The sequence below is a fragment of the Aptenodytes patagonicus genome, chromosome 3 (genome assembly GCF_965638725.1).
Source record: "Aptenodytes patagonicus chromosome 3, bAptPat1.pri.cur, whole genome shotgun sequence".
Lineage (NCBI taxonomy): Eukaryota > Metazoa > Chordata > Aves > Sphenisciformes > Spheniscidae > Aptenodytes > Aptenodytes patagonicus.
The window spans coordinates 128876304-128894685 of NC_134951.1; the positions used below are offsets into that span (position 1 = coordinate 128876304).

The following is an 18382-nucleotide window of genomic DNA, read 5'->3' on the forward strand; positions in this document are numbered from 1 at the left end:
AAACAGGAAACCAAGGACACGTCTATTTTCAAATGACATTTATTATCACTCTCCCCCCTTTTTAAGCAGAAAACATAGCTAAATTTAACCAAACACTTTTCAAGAAACACAACCATTTTATTATGTTCACATTTACTTGCTGGAAATATCAAGAGAAACATTAAGTAGATTTTCTTTTTCCATCTAAGCCACTTTTTCCACTTGAATTTCCATCTAAAGAAACAATAATCCGTTCCACAAAGCAAAAGAACTATTGAAGCTTGGTTTTCTATGATCACTTTTTGTCCTCCCATGCCACCTCATTACCTTTATCATGTAAAGGACAGTAACGAATGCTGTGGTTTGTCCCGAGCTATGCACACATTGACTGGGCAGCAGGCTGCTGCCAATGGAGAGAAAAGGTACCAAATGAGTCCCGTCCATCTTTTCCTCAGTGAGGTACTTGTGAGATATCTGTCCCATATCCAGACACCAGTAATAACGCAACTCAAAACATAATTACTTTGAAACTTTGATCTCCTTTGCAAACAGGTGTACAAATGCTAAAGTCACTGCAGGGAAGAGACGTACAGACCAACGGGGTGAACCTCATGTCCTTAGAAAACTAGACTAGATGTGAAGTGCAATTAGGAAAGGAGTAAACTGAATGCCTTCAGAGGAGGCTAGAACATTCCCCTTGAATTCTACTTCAGAAATGGGGGAAAAATTACAGTGAACTGACAGTCACAGGAAAAAAACCCCACCAAACAAAACAAAAGGTTAAAAATCCTATCCTTGATAGAACTCAAGTCTGAGATGACTCAACAGCTCTGCTCATCACTTAGGGAAAGGTACAGCACCAACCCCGCACCTTGAATGTATAGCACGTAGAATCATTTTTAGAGACAAGCAATTGCATCACAGTTAGAGGAATCAACAAATGTAGATATAGCTAAAGTGAATATAGATTCTGACTTTCACAAACTTTACTTTGCATTTCCATACTTCTCCAGTGTATTTCAGTGAAGATATTGTCCAGCTGCATCATATTTCAACAGGAGAGGAATAATCAAGTCAGACATGAACCAGAGAGACTGGAGTGGAGAGATTCTGTTGTTTAAGACCTTCTCTGAAGAGCAGAGGAATCAAGCTTATTTTTTTCTCTCTCATTTTGCCATTCCTATTGTGTCTAACAAAAACAAAAAACCAACCACCGAACCCAATAATAAAGTCTCACTCAGTTTCCTCAAATACTGGTGCCAAGAGAAGCACCAATTCCCAAGCCACCCTTCTGCACTCAAGCATTCCCATGAACGTAGTGTATGCTCTTTTCTCCAGAAAATGGAGGTACATTATAGCCAAAATCTAAGAGTGTCGAATGACACACTGCCACCACACACTTCCTCACATCAGAGCTTAGTAACATCAGCAAGATATATGTGAATTTTAGTACCCATATCTATAAGCAAGTTTGCTCACTGATTTTAAAATATTGCCATGACAGATAGTGTTTTGGCTGTGTGACCTATTCTAACTGAAAAATGGAACAAGAAAATATTCCAGTATATATTCCAGAACACTCTAGATCTTAAACCTACTGATCCAAGCACAAAAAGGGGGAACCCAATGTTCTTGAATCCCCTTCTGAACTCTGACACAGACCTTTGCTGTGGCATCGGACAAGAAACCAAACACCTTGTCTGCATCTGCAAGCCTGCCTAAACAGTGCTGTAATTTATTCATCCTTTAAAATACATCACAGGTAATAATCCTTTATCCACAAATATCTCAAGTTTGGGGAAAAGAGCTTGTTTCAGCCAGTTTATCAGAGGCATGAAATAGGCAATATCATGCAAGATAAGAAATCTGAAAATAATATTTACTGCGGAATAGAAAAACTGCTGTTATATAACATAAGAAGTCCAATGTAGTCACGCTTCAGTATTTTCCAAAAGCTAAATCATGTTATTCTGAGAATACCTTCAGCATCATACCCTCTTGGTCAAAGACTGATTTAGTTTCTTGCGATGCCACAAGAAGAAAAACGGCCTCGGTATGGAATATGCAAAATATAAACTTGCTAAATTCTGAAACAGATTTTTCTCATCACCTACTTCATTTAAAACCAGTTTCTTTAAGGACAGTTAACTAAGCCTTTTACACACACTTGTACAAACCGAAGTCTCAAACCTGCTATCACTTTCAGTGCCATTACATGTTATGTGTTAGTTCTTTTTATTTCAGAGGGATAATCAGTATGCATAAAGCTAAACGTGTGTCCAATTATTTTGCAGGGTTACAGCCCATGTTAAACAAGTCCTAGAGAAAAGGACACAGTTAAGGTTTGAGTTGTCCTGAGAGTACATCTCTGAGACCAAAAAGGACAATTGTTCATAGTGATAAAGAACTTCATGGCTATTTAGAGGGTGACTCAATCGCAACAAAATCCAGTGGAGGACATCTGTTCACTTGACCTCACACCTCATCAAGGGACTTTTTTATTTGCTTGTTTCTGCTACGGCTGTCAGGTGCCCATTGATGTAAGTTATGGTCACACATGTCATTTTGCAAGCATGATGAAGCATCTTCAAAAGTTAATTGCAGCTGCAGTGCGCTGCTTCATCAGAGGCAAAAATGTAAATGTCCTATTTCATGGTGGTACTGAATCACATCATGTCTTTAGTGAGGGCCCAGAGCGGAGAGATGCAAAAATCTCTCTTAAGGTACTTCGCTGAGAGGAACGTGGTTTTGTGGACACCCTCCAAAACCCATTGGGAAAGACTGAAAATGCCCAGAGATAAGAGTTTTCCTCTGTTGATCCCTATCTCTCTTTACTGACTGCAGAGTAAGCCCAGCACAACTAATCTCCTATCTTAGGCACCTTGAACAAGGACCTAAAAGCCAAGAAGATGGGTCAAGATCCTGCAGGAGAACCTAGCAAATAGGAACAGGTCTTTGACAGCCTTCCCACGTGAGCTGAAGTACTTGGGCTGTCTACGTTTCAATTCCGTATGTGTGAAAAAAGGATAACGTTACTGCCCCAACTCACAAGGGCACAATAAACACATTAATGATTATTATGCCCTCTGAAAATATGGTAATGAAGGTTGTAAGCACCATCCTTAGAAATGTTTCTATGGATTTATTTTCACTTACCAGCTCTCTCTGTTTTACAGAGCTTCCTTACACAATGATCTTGTGGCAGAACTTGGAATGACCCTCAATCCATGCCCACCAGAAGCTTTAGAGCATTTGTGAGAAAGGGCTCAGCTGATGCACCTTCATAGTAACACAGATGTGATTCTGCTTGGCGGGAGCAATCCCCACTTGGTTGATGTCCGCAGCGGATGACGACAGATGCTTCTGGTTTTATTTCTTTAATTATGTTTCACATGCACTGTAATTTCTTAGAGTCTCCTCAACTGCTAAATTCCATTACCACCTCCATTCCCTGACAGCTCCCCTTGGCACAACAAACATAACTTCCAAAGAGGACACAAGGGACACCAACCCCAGTGTGCAAAAGCCTTCTGTAATGACCCTGTAGCATACCCTGCTCAGCTTCAGCAGACGAGTGCACCGAGCAGGAAGGCAGAGTCTGCTCTCCAGCCCCAGAAAACAATTCCATAAACGCCTTACAACCGTGCCATTTTCCACCTCACTTTTCCTGCACCATTTCACATAAGGGAGAAAGCTGTACCACAGTGACATCACTTTTCCTCATTAGGCATTTAAAAGCAAAAACACTGCAATTAAAATCCTTCAAAAAGGATATTTTTAGTTAACTCTGAGATAGAGCAGGGAGCTAAAAATGGGTCCCCCATCCCAAGAACCTCTTCTCTGATTTCATCTTAAAGCTGAAAATCACAGTATTTGACACAGGGTGCATAAAGAGCTTCAAGTTGTAGAGTACATTGACAAGAAAGTGAGAAAGACAAGGAAAATGACAAATATTGGACTAGTCCTTACTCAGGACTACAAGATCAGGCACATAAAACTGGTGAAAAAAAAAAATGGTTTACAGCTAAAAGCACAAACAGAGGACACCTCGACTGGGGATGAAACACTAACGTGAACATTACCTTAGAAATTCACAGCCCAGTCATTCATTCGAAAGATCTCTTCAAAGCAGCCGGTTCAGACTCTGGAAATTAAAATAACAATAAAAATATAATTAAGACAAATACATTATTATAATAATTCTGGAACAGCTTATAATAAGAGACAATAAAAAGACAATCTTCCCCTTCATGTAGGCCCATGCCTGCTCAAGAAAACACGACAGATCTGCAGTAAGGACACATGGGCACTTGGAGAACCCTAACCAGTTTAGCAAATACATTAGCAGAGGTGCATGGTTAGTTTACCAAGAGATAATTGCTTCTCCCCCCTCTCCCTAAATATGATACAAAATAAATTATTAAAAAATTAAAGGCATTTAGAGTAATAGCCCTCCAAATACATGGTATTTATTTCTTCTTTCATCATCCATAGTTTATGGCATTGTTTGGGTTTTGGTGTGCTGTTTTTTAATCCTGCAGTTTACTTAGTATTAGGCTTGCACTGATCTCATCAATAAGAAATGAATTTTGGTAACTTTCAAAACCACTATATTATTTTTCCTTTTATTTGTAGTGAGTTTTTCTTCTCTCAGTGGTATTACTGCAATAAGTCAGTCATTATTTCTTTATGTTTTCCCTCCTTTCTTTAGTATTTCATTTCCCTTTACAGCACATCTCGTGATCACAAAGAAAACAGAGACACTTATTTCTTTTAACAGTTGAAATTGCTGCAAGTGATTTAACTGTCATTTAATCTGATTCCTCTCTTCTGTCTGTGGAGAAATATGTTTAATGTACTGGAAATTATGTTAATAAGAAAAAGCATTATCTCATTTAATGAAATAAATATACAAATATTTCAAAATAAAATAAAGAGGCAATCTTCACTGAGGAAAAAATGTCTCTTATGGTTTGCATAAAATAAACAAATGAGAAAAATTAATGAATACATTGAAATATACTGACAAAAATTATGCCTAAACTCAAAAGGGAAAAAAATAAAAGAGAAGGTGACTGAATTGCATCTCACCTAATCAAATGCGTTTTGAGAAAACACAGAAGCAAGCTTAAAGGATCAGAGTACAAATTATTTTTTTAAATTATTTTATTACCCTAGGCTAAACTTTTCCCCCTCCTTTAAAAAGCCATCAGTTTTCCTGCATTTTTTTGTTTTATTTTCTTCAATCGGGGTTGAAATAGTATTTATTGTTTAATGACTGCAATTGCTTCATCCTTTAATTGTCTTTGATCCTTTGCCACAAAACATATTTAATTTATGGCAAAGAACTTTGAACCCCTCTGATTTAGTTAATCGTAACAGTCAATAACTCTATTTCTAAGCTTTTACGTTATGAAATATGTAACTAGCATGCACTAAGGTTAAACAAATATTGTAAGTGGTGAGAGAAAAACTTGTAGCAATTATGTAATAAAAGCATGACCACTGCAACAGAAACACATAATTAGCGATTTAATTACAGACATCAAAACAAACTAAAGATGTCAATAAAAAAAAAAAATCTTCTGTGACAAACTGATTTCATTTCCCTATTCTGCAATTCTCAATCTTAATGTATTTCTTTATGTTTTCTTGCTTTCCAGAAATAAACAGCGCAAAACAAAAAGAAGATATTCAGTGTCATCTGTTCGGGTGCGACTGGTAGAAATTTGATTAAATCCTGGGTTTACTTCCTCACTGGCAAGAATCAGTGCCTTAAATTCATCCAACAGTGGATTTTTTTTTAAACTCCCCTTTAAAAAGAACCAGCAGCGATGAGTATGCTGTGTTGCAAATTAATTTGAGGAGCTTCCATCATTTGTGTCACATACCTTCTCAAGGCATTTTCTAAGTGCACTAGTTTCTCTCTTTGATTCCCCCCTCCTTACAAAGTGCTATGGATCATAACAACTCCAGCTCAGTCACTTCTGCTACCGAGAATAACTAGCAAGAGCATGATGTGTAAAGAACTCAAGTTACTTTCTTACTTAAAATACACATTTTTACTTTCCTACAGTTCTCCTTTCGGTTTATAGACTTGCGAATCTGAATTTGAGCAGGACAGAAGCTATAGAGTGACTGTTTTGGGTTAGCATTGAACAGGTAGCCTTTTTATTTTAAAAAGCATCTAAAAATCCTTACAAAAAGCATCTTAAAATCCTGAAATTCTAAATCCACTGAAGTCAGTAACAAAACTCCCACCAGCTTCAACGGAGATTTCAACCCGTGCCTCCAGAGGCTCTTGTATTCCTAGTCTTAAAACTCTAAAAGAAGTAGACATTCTTTTCCTCCTGAAATATTCATGGGGAAAAAACCAAATCTAGATATGCCACTCCTTACAGAAATCTTCCATCTTGAGGTCCTACACTTGATTCATCTTGATTGGATGCCTGTAATCATTACATTATATACAACGCAAACCATACAGAAAGTGGTTGCTCTGAAGTGTAGATTATAATTTCTGTAAAACAAGTAATCCATTTAAACAAATTTAGAATCACTAATTTTTTTACATATACACACATACATACAAAACCAGACTCTGTATGAATACCAGGATTTGTTTTTAATGATGTACTCTCTTCTGCTAAATTTCAATTCTACAGAAAATATTCCCGACAGCTTTTGTGATCAGAGTTTACAGAGATATTCAGGAGAGGATAACCCTATATATTCACAGCTTTATTTTTCTAATTCGAGGTTTACAAGGCATTTAAAAACAAAAACCTAAACCCCATTGTATTTCTTTTATAACTAGAGTGAAGAATGTTCGGCAGTACAAATGAATTAGGAAATTACTCTCCTGCCGTGAAAAAACATTACGCTGTTAACATGCAGATATGCATGCAAAAAACCCCCACTAATTCAATAAGATGAGAAAGTAGGAGGTTTAGTATAAAACCCTCTCCACTTCAGTAATGTGAATGTCAATAACTGACAGCGATAACTTGCCTTACAAAGATGCAATGCACCTTGAGAACCCAAATACAAAATGCAGAGATCTTTGATTTGCAGGAGCGGTACGGATGCGTCTCACCATTATCATTCACTGAGACAAGGGTTGGACCTCTGTCCGAGAAGTATCCATGAGCCTGCTATGGAGGGGCTTCCTGAGTTAAGCCCTTGAAGGAAGACAGACTCCCGCCCCCCTCGAAAATGCCTATTCAAAGAGTTTGCCCCAAGTTGGAAAGAGCAGATAAGTGAACGGCACTTGCAGACTGGAGGCAACCCAGCGAGGGAGTGTTTCAGAGCACCTCCAGGTCCTGCCCACACCGTGCCAAAAGTGGCTCCAGTCTCCAAAGCGCTCTGGATTAGACCCACAAACTTGGCAAGTTGCAAAGTTATAATAATCCCATATATTCCTGTTGTAAGAATACTTAAGGGAGCTGGATCAAAAGACTGGAAGTACTGACATTTTTGATTCCAATGTCTTTTGAGTGATCAAAAGAGTATTGACATGAGCAAACCATCTTGTCAACTTACAAAGAAAGAAACTCCAAAATCTCTTTTTAAAAAGGTGGCTTTTTTTAAGCAGAGCACTTTAAACTTGCATCTGAAAATACCAGAAAGCTCTGCCTGACACAAACCTGAATTTTTTCCCCATTCAAGATTTTGAAAGAAAAACATCCTTTTTTCCAAAAGGATACTTTTAATGAGAAAGCCTAATTTTTTTAAGCAAAATCAGGTAAAACAAAGTTTCTAAAATCAACACCTCTTTTCTTTCTCTTGTCTTTTTTTTATTAACGCCTTTGTCTCTTTCTGATTTCTGGTTCTATTCTTGATAGGAAAAGAAGGGGTAGAAGGAAACAGCAAACCTACTTGAGGTGGTATTCAGCAATAAATTTGACTACAAGAAAATTTTTTCACTGAACACACTTCGTATACTGAATTTCAGCCATCTTGCACATTAAGCTTTTCTCGGTTTAAGGCTAAATATGGATGAAATCAAACCCAGGACTTATTCCTTACATCTGCAGAGGAAATCTACAAATATAGCCCTTTTCTGCCCATGCTGTGAATGAAAATAAAATTCCTCCTTGATGGGTACAGCTTCCACCATCTTTTAGGATCCATAAACTTGTCAAGAAAAAGGATGGCACAGACAAATCTTCACAACCACATCTCCAACTCCGCTCATCTTTCAGCCCATCACACTCCCCTTGCGGTCTAGAAGACAGTGATGCCGTGAAACCAGATGTCTAGATGCAATCTGAAAGCCTCCCTACGCAGAGAAAAGAGCTCCTACTCCTCTGTGGACAGCCCAGCTGGAATCAAGAGGGAGCATTTGCCACTACGCGACCTCTGCAGCAAGTCACTAATCACACCCGAGAGGTACGGGTATTTTCTTTAACACTGGTGGCAATACGGACCACAACCACACAGATTTAATGCTTTATGCCTGTTGCCAGTCCTGAAGACGAAACTCCCGGTTTGTCTTGCAGTATGTGTAAGCACAGTTAGTTGCTTCTGTTACTCTTTCAGACCTTTTGGCTCCTGTAGATTGAACACACCACTGCAACACAGTCTGCAACATCAATACAGAAACTGAAAGCTAGAAATAAAAAGCTAATAGTATCTTATGTACTTCTGAAGTTTCTCCTGCCTCTTTCATGTAATTCCTTTAGCCTTTTATCAGTCTTTTTAACCATATTTGAATTTAATTGATTTTCACATTTTCTCCCTCTGTTCCTTTAATGAAAAGAATTAATTTGTATACCTTTGAAGAGAGCTCTCTGCTTTCCCACAATGCAATATGCCATTTTTTCCTCAAAATGGGAGTCGTAAAAAATGGGAGTCATAATTTTCAAGCCTGAACCTCAGTAACGCGCACAAAGACTGAATCTAGAAAACCAAGTAGGTACATGAAACCAGAACATGGAAATGCATCTGTCTGAGCAGAAAGGCTGAACCTGAATACCAAACTGTGAACACTATACCTCCTCACCCAACCTTTTTTTTTTTTTAGTATTAGTATTTCTTGAAGTACACATTTTTGCAAACTACATTGTATCGCTTCCACCTACTCTACAGAAATACATCATTAACCCATCAATACTGAAATTTCACTAGAACAAGAAAACAGAATTTTGGAACAGGAGGAAGAGTAAACATACATGGCACCTAAGCTTTGCAGACCTATTTCAGTTACGTTATGCAGACAGCAAATATTGCTTCATTCGATTTACATCACAGACAGCATTTTTAATCAACTCAGCAGAACTAAAGCAGTAAGGTGTGCCAAGTACTTTTTTTTAAATCCCTCTCCTTGTTTTTTCAAAAGTGACAATTGACAGCAGAAGTCTCAAAACCTCCAGCATCCTTGATACCTATTTCAAAGAGAGATCGATAGCTGAAGATCAAACTTCTACAGCCTCCTTCCACAAAGCATTCTCAAAGATGCTTGAGAGTGAAAGCAAATGCAAGACACAGCCTTCATCTAGTTGAGACCATTCAAAAAGCACGGTATAGCCTCTATTAAAGAGAGTTTTTTTTCTTTCATGTAGAATTCCACACTGATTTATTAAATTGTGACAAACAACTTTGGGTCAAGACACAAGTTACAATATACCTCTATAAATAAATAAATAAATACTGTTTTTTCCTATAAAGCCAGGCTTTCTGCTTTCTTGTTCTTCATAGAAGGCACTTGTGGTCACGTTGGCCAGGCTGGAAATTAACTGGGGACTTTACACTTCATCCTTCAAGACTTCTCTTCTCTGTTTCTCTTGCAGCAATTGCAAGAGCAGCAAGCATGTATGTATTATTCCACACTGACAATTCAAGCTGTAGACACCTCATCATCCCACAAGAATGTCCCCCGTAACTGAAACCAGAAGAAACTGTCTATAGACTATTCAGTGCTCAAACACAGAAGTAGATGAGCAAGAGCAAGACAGATGCTCTCAACATGAGTAATGACAGAGTTCCTGTTCTGCCAAATGAGCTTTTGTCCTTCCTTATCATTCTAACAAGTCAACCTGGGAAACCATCTGCAAAACTGAGAACAAGTAGCAATTTTTTGTGAAATATGTTAAAAATCACTTCCTCACAACTTTGGGAGTAACTAAACATATTTATCATAGTGTTTTCCAGGCAGCCCTTTTTAAGAATCTACACTTCTACAGAAGACTGTTCAGGTTATGAAAACAGCCATAACATCTAGATTTAGGTAAGTTGTCAGACATGGAAGACTGGAGACTTGTAAGCATCCTTATTTCCAGTTTTTCATGAAACTCGAAGCGTCCCCTGCTTCTCATCCACTCAGAAACTACAAGCAGCTAAGTTTAGATGTGCTAGAGAGAACACAGAGATACCTGATCATTCCTTGCTAGAATCCAGTGAAAAGGTGCTTACAAATACAATTAAATGTTTTCAGACTTCAAACACTGTTCGGCTTTAGTCCCACTGAAGTACTAGAGAAAGGTTAAGGCAGATTTTCCCCTTGGCATTATTTTTTTCCTTTTTCGGCTGACTTCCATACGGGTAGCAACAGTCCATTGTCGGGCGATAAAATTAGAACATTAGAGATGATAGCCTAACTAGAATGCAATTTATCACTGTCGTATTCCAGTATATAGAATTTCTATTCCTTAAATAAACATATTTCTTTAAAGTGTCAACATAACCAAGAAATCTGATCTTCTCGACAATATTCCAGGCTTGATGCATTTTTATTGCTCTCCAGTAATGAAGTTTTAACTCTTGATGTATTCCTCCTATTTAACTGCCATTTCAACAAAACTAAAATGATCAATTTCCGAAGTTGGTTCAGGCAGAGCCATGACATTCTGCAAAAGAATGCGCCCAGGTGTTCTCTCTGAAAGCGCCCACCATTATGCTTCAACAGGGGAGAGGAGGTAGAAGAATAAAGAACGTATTTAAATGCATAACAGAATTGAGGCTATAAATTCGTTTCGCACTAGTTGCACATGTAAATAAGGTGTACCAAGTAACTTTTTTTTTTTTCCTGTATTTGCAGGTTGCAAAGTAAGTGCTAGTATTATGTAAAGCTCCCATGTGGTGTAAATGGCACTGCTCTATTAACTTCAGTGAGTCGCCCTTATATACACTGTAGATTTAATGATGATAACTTCTATTCAAAGCTATGACTACAGAAAGAGATTTGAATGAACAACTTCTATCCCATTTATACTTGTCATTTGGGATTAGCTAATCCCAGATCAACTCTGTACATAACATATAATTGCATATCAACAATATCAGCCTGAAAATGTGTCTCACTTCTTCTAGCAGTTTCCCAAGTTAAGCATTTTTGTCCTGCTAATGAACCTTTTGTTACAGCGAATATGATTCTGCCAGGAATTTAATGCATGTAAATGTAATGACATAAGAGCATTACATAACCACTCTCCTACAGGAGTTTATACAGTACAGAATATAATGAAGCCAGACTATAAATGATGCATATACCTGCAAGGGAAAAGTAGCATTTTTTTAATTTAGTGAATCGCTATAAATAACAATGTGGCAAGAAATGGTTTCAAGTGCTTCAAAACATTTGGAAAAAGGGATCAATCGATATGCTGCTGCATCGTTAAATATAAAAGAAAAAGACAGCTAAAGGATTAGAAGGTACTTCCTACTTTCTAAGAAAGTTAAAGAGAAAAGCTGTAATAAAAAAAATCTAGAAAACCCCGCAAATACACCCACCCCATCCTACATTAGAGAATGTTCTCGCTACTTTTTTCCTCAAATTTTGGAATCAAAGGCACCTGCAACAGGAATTTGAACATTCAGGACCAGATTCTGAAGCTGACTCTTCACATCAGAACACTTTTCAGTTCACATCAACTGACTCAGTGGACGTACACCTAACAAATATTAACTTCCACAACGAAGGAAACAAGCAACTCCTGCAACTTTTCCAACGCTATGTTTAGCTGCTGTGTACCTGCTCAAAATATAACAAACTCAGCAATCCTAACAGAACAATATTTGAGTGAAATTCTTGCATCTTTGTCCTCTTCCCTCCCTTCCTTTCGACCGCACAGATACCTTTAAAAGAGCAAGAAAAGGTAATATATGTACCCAACACTCAGCTGCAGTAGCGGCTTGGGAAATACTACTATGTCCCTAAAACAAATAGCCTATTTGTTTACATTTAGAGAACTGAAAAGAACGACCGTTCATCTTGCATAATTCCTGAATTTACCTAAGACAACGCTGTTATTTCAAGTATACTTCCTAAAACATTTTGTGCTATAGTTATTTGTTATTCTGAGTAAGAAGTACTCCTCTTGTCGTATGTATAAATAAATTAGTGTATAAGCAGACGTTAAAGTGTCTCTATTTTGCATACAACCGCCTCCCTCTTCTCCCCCCACCGACTTTGTGTTTGACAGAAGGAATTTCACCTCTGCCCACTCATTCTCATTCTGGTATCGGTGAACTCAAGGCAAAGAACTCACAACTTCTTACTGAAATGAAATTATACTACAGAAGTTCTTTCTGAATTCTGAAGATCTTATAATTTATTGCAGAAAAACACAAACCAGATATTTCTGAGTATCATCAAAATCCAATATTAAAGATGTTTAATTTTTTTTTTTTTTTTTTTTTTTTTTGTTATTTAGCCGGAATTAAAGCCCATCATTTTAAAGCAACCTTTCAATACAATAAGCCAAAACTCTGGAAATAAGGTCTGTTGAAAAAGTCCAGCTTTATCACAAATTAAACCACGCTAAAGTAACATTAAGGTGTAATTTAAGACCCTCAAAGTGAGAGAGCTCAGGGTGAAGGCTCAGTACTCTTATGTTGTGAAAAAGGTACTATACTACAATTAATTTTTTTTTTTTTTTCTCCAAAAGTATTTAAATAAAGAAGCAAATAACATCATGGAAGTTCTGTTTAGAATACAGAAGCAGATAGCACAAATTAATTTGTCATATGAACTGATAATGTTTGCACAGCATTTAAAAAGGAAGCAAAGGATACAAGTTGCCAAACTCTTGGGATCCATGAATAAATTGGACTTTTTACCATGCGTATTTCATTGCCATGTAACTCTTCCTTCCCAGTTGATGCTAAAAAGCGCAGTATAGATTTTCAGATCCACAGCACTGTGTCAATTTTAGAAGCATTTTTATGCAGGTACCCACCTACACATTTTAGAAACCGGTCACAGGTACTAGGCATGATCCCTGCAAGGCCATTCACACAACAGATCAACGAGTTTCTTCCAGAGTAACTTTTTTCAAATTACACACAAGTAAGATGGCATTTCATCAGCCCCAAGGGCAGATTCGAACCTGGACTGCAGGTATTTACAGCTCTTAGAGGTAATGAATACCATAGCAAAACCAGTTCACATCATGCTGTGAGGTTGTATAGTTCTGATTCCAATAAAATATATAACATGTGGTATAAATAATTATTTTGTTGATTTTATACCTTATCCCATTTTGCTCGTATATACAGTGTTAAAAGCTAATATATTATTCAGTAGCTATAAAGGGCCTTTTCTGGTCTTTTCAGTGGTGTTATTGTCTTTCACATCCTGTCAGAGCATTAAGATGTCTTATAACTTCGCAACAATTTACTGCACAAACCAATGTGCGCTACGCTAATATCATATGGATGACTAAGTAAGCTGGCATTACTTTATTAAAATACATGCTTTAACAGTCTGCCCAAAGTGTGGGCTAAAACACCAACTGCAACTACGGCAGGAACAAAAGAAAGGAAGCATATTGCTTTTGAAAAATGATTCCTTATTCCAGGCTCTTCAGCGTATGCAAAAATGAGCCTCTACCACCAAACCTGGAGTACAGGAGACAGGGTGAATGCATCCGTGTGTAGCGATCCGGTTTCCACTTTATAGCACTGCACAGCCAGACCAAAGCTACAGGCTCTTCCTAAATGCATGCACTGTAACTGTTGCAAAACACAGTGATTTTAAACACTAGCATCAGTTAACAAAAGGACGATTCCCAGCTATTTACTATTTGCAAGGGACCTCTTCTGTATTTGCATGCAGCATACAAGGGTACAAAACTGCCAGTTTTATTATTTTGAAAGTAAAAACCAGTCAGTAACCTGTCACAGTAAAAATACAGATTTTAAACTGCCATGTGTACTGTCTAGCCAAAATGAACCATTTTAAAAAAAATCACTTTTTACAGATGGTTTTGGACATCCTTTTAACCAGGTAACATAGGAAGACAAACCAGTGGTGCAACAGCACAGGTTGAGGGGGCTGTGATTGGCAATCCTTGATGCTTCTTCAATAAAAACAACAATAACACCACAATGATAGGCCTCCCTTTAAGAAATGACAAGAATATTTTTCTATCCTATAGAATGTTTGCATCAATCATGTACCTGTGGCTTTCACAGTGAGCTGGACTATTACAAGACTGATAAGCTCAAACACAATACTTGACCTAAATACATTATGTAGCAGCGGATGCCTGTTAAGTAGGTCAGCATGGGCTCTTAAAAGTTACGCAAAACTTATTGCTGCCACACAGCCGGCATGTCACTAGTCGAGAAGTATGAGAATCAATTTTATAGGCTGGAGGAAATCTCTTCTCATGATATGAAATTCCATTTCGCCATACTTAAAATGTCTTAAATACCAGAATATGCTGCTTGTCATATGTCTTTAGGCCTCCAAATGAAATAAAAGTGAGGTGAGCAGACGATGAAAAGCCTAACAATCCTGAGGATGATCCTGAGGTTCACATACATGGAAGATTTCTCTTTGAAAATAATTGTTCAAATAAATATTTTCCATTCTTGCAGTCAAACAAATTGTGATTTATGGGATGCACCATACAAGCCTGTCAAGCTAAGGAAGTCTGTATTTAGTAGTGATTAATCAGAGACAGCTATATTATCCCGTCTTGATCTTGGAAGCTCTTAAGCAGCATGGTGTAGAGAGGGCAACTGTACAGAGACTTACCTGTTGCAGTACCCACATGTGAGGCAGTATAGCCACACAGCATGACAGAGAGAATATTGTACTTGCTAAAATGAACCAGTAACTGCTTACCCATCCCTTTCTAAACATGTCTGTGCGCTAGCGAGCAGAGACTGGACGTGCCTTGCAGCATGAGGAGTGCCTCCTGACAGAGGAAGGATACATCCTGGTGGGAGGTTTTAATCTCACATTATGAACAAAAGTATCCTTTTGGCATCTTTTGACTTGAAAACCGGTAAGGTCCACTCCGCACTAAGCCATCAGCCATCTGTATGTTCATGCACGACTGAGCCTCTAGAGGAGACAAAGTCCAGCCCGATTCTAGTGGCTCACGTTATCTAACTCCAAACTTTCATAACCTGTAGACTGAGTTGAATTTATAGCTTTCATCCACTGGGTATCCTCCCTATATCAATCCATGATGGCAAAACAGAGAGTGAGCCATTAATGCCTCAAAACAGACTATACTGGGCCTGCCATTCAAGCGTTGTATAATAAAAGCCCAGGAAACCAGGATTTTGGACTCCGTTTCTGTCTCTCATCAGTTTCAAAGACTTGCCATCATTCTCACCACGTCACACTTTCATATACACTTATCCCCAGCATGCAAGTAGGCATGGCCATGAAGTTGTGGTCACATTGCTGAGTACTATGTATAATCTTCCTGTGAAGAAGCCTCTTCTAGACAAGTATGCATTAGTAAGCAAGGACTTACACACTAGCTCTTTGCATTTCCTCTAACTACACTGAGCAACTTACTGACAGATGTCATTAAAAAAAAAAATAAAATAGGCTATTTACCAGTAACAAGGATGTACCAAGGAAAAAAAAAAAAAAATCAGTGAGAAAAGCAACTTTTTTCAGGAGAGAGAGTAAATAGGCTGTCTTGAAAAAGCAAGTCTTATGAAGGCTTTCCACCAGCCTCTCAGTAATGTGGTTCATGTATGCAAGTTGCATATTTTAGTTAGCGTTTAACTCAGAAGCTTTTCCTTTGAGACAGGCGATTATTTTCTTTTTCTGTCTGACCTAGTGAATACTGCAATGCTCCACTATACTGTATTTGTGCCCTGCAGGCAGCAACGTCCCACCAACTTTCCACCGAATGCTCATAACACAAGGCAAAATGACAAAAAATAATGAGGAGTATTATTTTGCATATTGAAAACAAATACATGCTATTGTGTTTCTTCTTTTATTGTTTTGTTATTTCATCATTATTCACCACAGTTCTTTCCTTCATTTGCAGAGTTTGGGTTTTAATGTAATGGCCATTCAATAAAAATGTTGCTTTTAAGGGTTTGCATATCATCCCATTTTCTCTTCAACCCTTCAGCAACCATATGGCAAGCAATCAGGTCTGCAATCACTAGGTCCATATTATGTAGAGCATGATTTCAGCATTATGCTATTACCCATCTGTTTCTGTAGAAAAAGACATGAACTCTTGTATAAGAGGTCAGTGGTTTCATTGCACACCGTATTCCAGAAATCTATCTCTGTTCACTTGAGATCACTTTCGTGATTTACTGTAGTCTTTTAGGCCGGGCTTTTTTTTTTCCTTTTTTTTTTTTTTTTAAATACAGACAATCAGCACAATCTGTCTGTCTGTTGTATAAAATTATTTGTAACTGTCATTCTGTGCACTTATGCTCTCTTAGTTAAAGATGTTCACCTCAGATCATACCATTTTCTTAAATAAGAGACAAAAAAGAAAGAGGAAGGCTCACCTATTTTCATTTGTTTAACAGATTCGTCCTGGAATAATGAGGTTTGCTATTCAGCAGCAGTTTATTTATGAACTAGTAAAAATTGTCTCTTTTGCTTTGTTTCTTTGGTTTTAGCAATCCAAAGTATGCAAATAGGTATTTGGCTTTCTGTGGAAGAGGAATGCACTATACAAGTACAGACATAACGGTAATGTCAGTTTTTAATTTGACCTAGTACTTGAATTCTGCCCACAACAAAGACAAGTCAATGAACTTCAACTGCAGTCCATCAAGCTTATAAAAGGAAAAAAAAAAAGGAAAAAAAAGAGTCTAATACCAAGGAACTTAAAACTGCAGGCCATTCTGTTAACCATAGCTACATGCCTGTAACTGGACACTTTAGTTCTCTACCACCCTATCACCATAAAGTCTCTGCCACGATAAAGAAATACAAAAACACATCCAAAATAAAATTCAACATCCCTTAAGTGTTATACTGTTCAGTGCCCGTACAACATATTTAACTGGATAGCTATGCTTCACTAGAGGAACACAATGGAACTCTTTTTAACAACCTCTTTTAAGCAAACCACAAGCTTGAGCTAAAAAAAAAAAAAATTAAACAAAATTTCTACATACAAACCACTCAACAACACAAAATTAGCCTTTTTATCCAGAATATTTTGTAACAGCAGATTTGTCAGGCACTTCCCAGACTCAGAGGGCTCATAGCAAAAAAAAAAAGTTAAAATTCAAATAATTTGAAAACGTACACAGAATAAAGACACAGAGAGGTATGACAGAGAAATATGAAATCATGTGAGGAAATGTTGAGGTAGCCTGATACAGAGACATAGCATCACATCATGACTTGTCTCAACAGAAACTGCAAGCACTACAGTAAAGAACAGTCACACCATGTCAGACGCATGGCTACGTGGTGACATGAAGATGAATAGGAGGAACAGGAAAAGAAATGGAGCAAATCCATTCTATCTTACAGGAATTTTAATAGCAGTTCTAGAAAATAAGGGTGGAAACCTTTGCTAGAATCTAGGGAAACAAGGGAGTCTGGAGAAATGGGAATGAAGCAGCCAAGTTCTGGAAAACACTGCCACGACTGGTGTCTAGACAGAAGACAATAACAGAGGCTATATATGGGAAGAAGAGCTCAAAGTCAAAGGGCAGGCACACTGTTACAGGGATGTTAAATACCTGGAAAAGCTCAAGAAAGGAGAGGGTAAGAATGGATGCAATTTGTGAGATATTCTTGTTAGCTATGCACTTCTCAGAAGTCAATTATTTTGTTGAAGGAAGCTGAAACAAAGAGAACTTAATTTGATAAAGTTGGACATAAAATGGATAGAGAAAAGCCATAGAAGCTTCTACAACATCTGCAGTTTGTTATGGATGGCAGAAGTGGCTGAAAAGTTTAATTTCTAAGCTTCCTTTGCAGAAGCCAGGCCTTAAAGATAAAATTCAAGTTGCATAGTGACAGGAAGTTTTGCATCTTCACTGACCAGAGCCAATATATATATACTGCCAATATACTCAATGCTGGAGTATAAGAAGTGACCCAGATCTGTACAGTGGCTTCCACTCACCAATACAGATTTAAAAAAATAGATCTGCATTACAGCTCTTGGGCAACATTCAACAAGGCTTGTTTAACTCATGAAGCAGTCTGAATGTGGGA

At 37.7% G+C, this 18382-nt stretch overlaps 1 long non-coding RNA gene across 3 annotated transcripts in view; it reads right to left on the bottom strand.

Moving 5' to 3' along the window:
* The window catches only part of LOC143159123 (uncharacterized), a 510504-nt gene that overhangs the window by 377354 nt on the left and 114768 nt on the right, over window positions 1-18382 (bottom strand). For all 3 annotated transcript variants that reach the window (XR_012995119.1, XR_012995120.1, XR_012995118.1), the window contains exon 2: window positions 4062-4123. This is a non-coding gene — a long non-coding RNA (uncharacterized LOC143159123). The remainder of the gene's footprint in view (window positions 1-4061; window positions 4124-18382) is intronic.